Raw genomic sequence first — 5,165 nt, 5'->3', positions numbered from 1 at the left:
AGGGCTTGAGCCTCCATCAAGGCTCCTGTGATTCCAGCCAGCAGGAGTCTGGGGTCCCTGGCTGTGTCCGGCACGTGTGAGGGCAGGTCGGGGCGCACGGCACGTCCCCATCCCTCCCCCGGGGGCTGTGACAATGGGCTTGGAAACCCCAAAGGTGGCAGAACAGGCTGGGGATTGGACAGAGAGGTGTCACTGACCCTCACAGGTCCGTGTTCAAGAGTCACAAAGGCCTGTCCTTCCAAGTCGTGTCACTCTGTGATCTGACGGGACCCGCACCGTCTCACCTGTTGGGGGCCAAGAGGCCTGAGGGAGACCCCTGGCCCCTCATGGTACTTTTGATGGCCCAGATGGTGGTGGCCAATGTCATCTGGGTTCCATTTCCATCTCTGTTGTGGGCTGGACTGCATCCCTCAAATTTATATGTTGATGTCCTAACCCCAGGACCTCAGCCTGTGACAGTGCCTGGGGAGAGGTGATCCAGGTAAAGTCAGGACGTGTGGGTGGACCCTGATCCCATATGACCCCATGTCTTACAGGAAGAGGAACTCAGGGCACAGACTCGCACAGAGGGACGACCATGTGGGGACACAGCTGGGAGACAGCTGTCTACACCCAAGGAGAGAGGCCTCAGGAGGAACTGGCCCTGCCCACACCTGGATCAGGGCTTCCAGTCTGCAGCACTGGGGGACAATGAGCGTCTGCTGTTTGAACCCCGTCTGTGGTGCTCGTTCCGGCCGCCAGAGCTGAGAGGACAGCCTCTCAGTGCATCCCTGCCCGGCCTTCTGGGGCGGTTTTCTCGTCTCCGCCACGTGGCCCCAGTGCTAAGCGCACTCTAGGAATCGAGTGGTGCTGAGGGGTCCTGCCGTGCGGTGCCCGCCTTTTTCTCTGACCCCAGAGGGCTGTGTGGCCCGGCGGTCCCTCAGTTCGTCATCAGGTGGACGGGGACCCGATGTCTCCCCATCCGCTCCTTCTGCCTCTTTCTCAGCAGCCGCACATCAAGTTCACTTTTCTCCAGGTCACGGGTAACAGGAGTTTTGAAGGAAACGCAGCCACGCCCGCACACGCCCTGGGCCTCAGAGCACCGAGTGACACTGGGGAGGGACCAGCTGCCCAGCCACGTCTGTGCAAAGGTCGGCGCTTCTCATTCAGATTCACGCAGATTTTAGCAACGCTGCTCACCCCTGCGTCACAAGTCTGTCTGCTGCGCGTGCCATCTCTGACACGGGGCCGATGCCACTGAAGGCGTCCTCCTGGCACTTTTTAGAGGGTTTCCTGCAGCTCAAAGGGAGCCGTGGGCGCGCGTGGCCAGCCTGCTGGAGGGAGGAGAGTCCAGCTTGGGCAGAGCCCGCTGTGCTGTCTCCACGGGACGAGGACTCTGGGTGAGGAAGCAAAGCCCCTCCAACACACCTGGCCATCACTGGCTGGTCCCAGTGGGGCCACATCCCCCATGCTCCGCAGGTCAGAAGACCTCCTTTGAGGTGAGGAGGGCACCGTGTCTTGGAGTTTGCTGATGGGACTCCTGGCCTTTTTCCTCAGGGGGTGCCCAGCTGGAAATGTCCCCCCAGCCCTGCTGGGGATGAATCAGGGACTCTGGGTCCAGAGGCTCTGCCAGGGCTGTCTTCAGATGCGATCCTGTGAGAGCCGCAGTCCGGGCCGTCCTGGTGTGGGAGCATCCAAGGTCTCTGAGGGGCCTCAGGGCCCTAGGTGCACCGGACTCCCGGCACGCGAGTGGGTCTCCCTTCAGCCGCCGAGCATCTGCTGCTCCTCCTCTGTCCTCTGACAGCTCGAGGCCTGAGGCAGGTGGGGGGTGAGGGAGCCGATGAGGCAGCCCTGGCCTGTCCATCTGTCCCTGGGGAGGTGACCACACCTGGAGCCCCAGCAGCGACAGCCTCTGGAGAGTCAGGCGCCCCTTTCAGCCTGGCCCAAGCTCAGAGCCTGCTGCACACCCATCTGAGGACATCACGGGGGACCTGGGCTTGCTGAGCAGCCACAGGCAGGCCAGTGCCGTCCTGCAGCCTGGCGGTGAGCACCTGGTAGGCTTAGACCCCTGCCTTTGGTCTCTGCAGGCTGTTCCCACCCTGCCCTGGGACTGGCCAGCCTGGCTTCGCTGATGGGGCTCATCTTGCCCTGGACCGGGCTGTGGCGATGATCTGACACCCAGGATGCTGTGGAACCAGGACACTTTCCTCGCCGAGCCCTGCAGCCCCTCCTGGTCCCTGGTTCCAGTTCTCCTCCCTGAGGAGCCAATGCCCATCCAGGGTGCCCCCAGGCCCGGCTCACATAACTTCCCCAAATGAGCCCCCTCCCTGCCATACACACGTGGGAGAAGAGAGGAGGGGGCAGCTAGGATGGCCCCAGGAACACACAATCAGGCCCCCAGGAGCCCTAGGAGGTCGAGGAAACGACGTCAGGCAGGAAGGCGGCTGTAGCATGGCTGTGTTGTGGGGTCTTCTGTTGCTCAGGCGGGCCTGCCCCTGGGGGGCTCCGGTCTAGACTCACGCGTCTGGGTCCCTGGGTGACAGTCCCCTGTGCTGGCTTGGGTGCTGAGAGGGCTGTGACGGCCAGTGGTTCCTGTCTCCATCACCCCCCGACTCCCGCCCCAGCCACACTTGCACGGAGGTCGCGATGGTCTCACACCACACGCAGAGCACCGTGTCCTCTCCTCCCGACAGGTGGCGGATGGTTTTCCTCCGCTCAGGAGTGGGCGTGGGGATTGTCACTGGAAGGCCACGTGGCCCCAGTCCCTCTCATTACAGCGCTGGTGTGTCCGCCTTCTGTGCTGGGTGCCCGGCCCAGACACTGGTCCTCCAGCCATCAGAGGGAATGGAAATGAGCGGCCGTCCTGGCCAGAGGGTAGACAGCCGCAGACGGGAGCTGCCCACTCACAGCAGGAAGCTCGCAATCAGCTTCTAGCGAAAGGTCACATTTGCAATAAGTAAAAGGAAATGCAGGTAATTGGTTCTGGAGCCCGTAACACCTCTGCAGGCCCTGGGCTGCAGCTGACGGACTCGCAACCTTTTTGTTCAGGTAATTAAAAATGAGATTTCGTGATATCATTAAAAATGAGGGCGAGGGAGCTGTTTTCTCAGATACTACAAGATTGTCAAAGGAGGAAGTAAATGCAGTCAAGTGTGGCACTCGGGTTTGTGAATCGAGGGGGCGCAGCCAAACCCACAGGTTCTCTGACCCTCCTGGATGTGTCAGCAGGATGTTGGGGACTGGAAAGGTCCAGAGGGGTCGGAGGCTCAGACCCCATGGTGGGATCTGGGGAACAATCGCAGAGTGGGGTTCTAAACGGGTCCTGAGGGGCCAGCCTGGTGGCGTAGTGGTTGGGTTCATGCGCTCTGCTTCGGCAGCCCTGGATTCACAGGTTCAGATCCTGGGTGTGGACCTAGCTCTGCTTATCAAGCCATGCTGTGGTGGCGTCCCACATAAAATAGAGGAGGATTGGCACAGATGTTAGCTCAGCAACAATCTTCCTCAAGCAAAAAGAGGAAGATTGGCAACAGATGTTATCTCAGGGCCAATCTTCCTCACCAAAAAGACAAAAAAGAATAAATGAGTTTTGAGCTGCCTCTTTGCCAATGTGAGAGATTATTCACAGACCTGATCACAAGATAAATGTGAGGAAAATGAGGAGGCTGGCCTCCCTCGGCCCCTTCGTCCTTCCCCAGGAGAAGGTGGCCGGCCGGCGTCTGCAGGGCTGCCCAGCTCGGACAGCTGTGCGCCGTTGCTGGGTTCTGCCAGGGGACCGGCTGGGCTGCCCCCCGGGCCTTAGGGACGCTGTCACATGCTCTCCATCTTCACGACAGGTCCCCCAGAGAGTCCAGAGGAAAACTTTGTATCGGGAAATCTCAGCGTTTGTATTAACCAAGGTGAGATGTCACATCTAAAAATAAAATGCAGGCGTTTACCTGACTCATGTTAATTTGTGTATTTTTTTCTTTTTTTCAGTCTCAACTATGAAATACTTGCAGGCAATTTCTTCTAGCCCTAGTGTGGCGGCTCTGTGGAGCGTAGGCGGAATTCCAGTTGCGTGTGAATGACTGTCCGGAATTCAGTGTCACTTGAATGTTCCCATAATTGTGAACAAAGACCCCACCGCTGACTGGTTGACTGCCTTGTGGACCTGGGGTGCTGGCGCCACATCCTGGTCCCTTTGTGTTTTCGTGGCCTCAGCCCCGGGCGAGCCTTGGTCACAAGAGGTCCTGCCTGCGTCCTGAAGACCAGGCCTGGGTCTCCGTGTGAACCCCCCTCCCGAAGGATCAGGAGCCCATAGACCCAAGGGTCATCTTTCAATGAAATACCTTTTGTCTCTTAAAAGAAAAAAAAAATCATGATATTCCAGATCTTCATTTTTTAAGTCACATTTTCTTGGTAGACGTAATTCTCCATAGGATCCATTTAGTTTGTAAATAAAACAATCACTTTTCACCCACATTTCAGGATGAAAAAAAGCAATACTGAAGTAGATTTTTTTTGGCTTTAACAACAATATTGATCAACTAAATCCCAATTTTAAATAAAAACAAAACACTGTGCCAGAGGAATTGTGGTTATTTTCTTGTGCGTTTCTCTTCATAATTTGGATTCCCAGCATTCAATCCTATTTTTAACTAAAAAAAAGGAAACCCTCTGGACTCCGCTGCAGTGGCCCAGGGTTTCTTTGGTTCGGATCCTGGGTGGACATGGCACTGCTCATCAGGCCACGCTGAGGTGGCATCCCACATGCCACAACCAGAAGGACCCACAACTAGAATATACAACTATATACTGGAGGGATTTGGGGGGAAAAAGCAGAAAAAAAAAAGAAGATTGGCAGCAGTTGTTAGCTCAGGTGCCAATCTTTAAAAAAAGAAATGAATCATAGTTTTCCAGTGACTTGCTGGCCTCAGAGTGCGTTATTCGTTCCACTGAACCACGGATTGTGCACCAATAATGCTAATTTGTCTTGGGTTAAAAGGTGCCCTGTGAACTTCGCTAACTGTGTTGAAAGAAGTTCTGACCGACGGGCAGTGCCCTGGAATCCACTTTTCTTACCCTGAAACAAGCAACCACCAAAGCCTTCACCTTCGAGGACTCCATCCCCCTGCCCCAGCTCTGCCCCCACGCTTCCTGTTTTAGGGTTTTGTGTCCTTTCCTTGGAGCAGCAGGTGACAGAGGAC

General features: G+C 56.5%; 1 long non-coding RNA gene across 1 annotated transcript; it reads left to right on the top strand.

Moving 5' to 3' along the window:
* The first annotated feature begins 2,895 nt into the window (after positions 1 to 2,895).
* LOC139077885 (uncharacterized) lies at positions 2,896 to 4,546 on the top strand. The gene is made up of 3 exons (XR_011530491.1): positions 2,896 to 3,027; positions 3,813 to 3,875; positions 3,955 to 4,546. It is a non-coding gene; the product is annotated as an uncharacterized lncRNA (long non-coding RNA).
* Positions 4,547 to 5,165: the final 619 nt, after the last annotated feature.

This window comes from Equus przewalskii, chromosome 20 (assembly GCF_037783145.1).
Source record: "Equus przewalskii isolate Varuska chromosome 20, EquPr2, whole genome shotgun sequence".
Lineage (NCBI taxonomy): Eukaryota > Metazoa > Chordata > Mammalia > Perissodactyla > Equidae > Equus > Equus przewalskii.
This window is presented reverse-complemented; position numbering and strand designations above follow the sequence as displayed.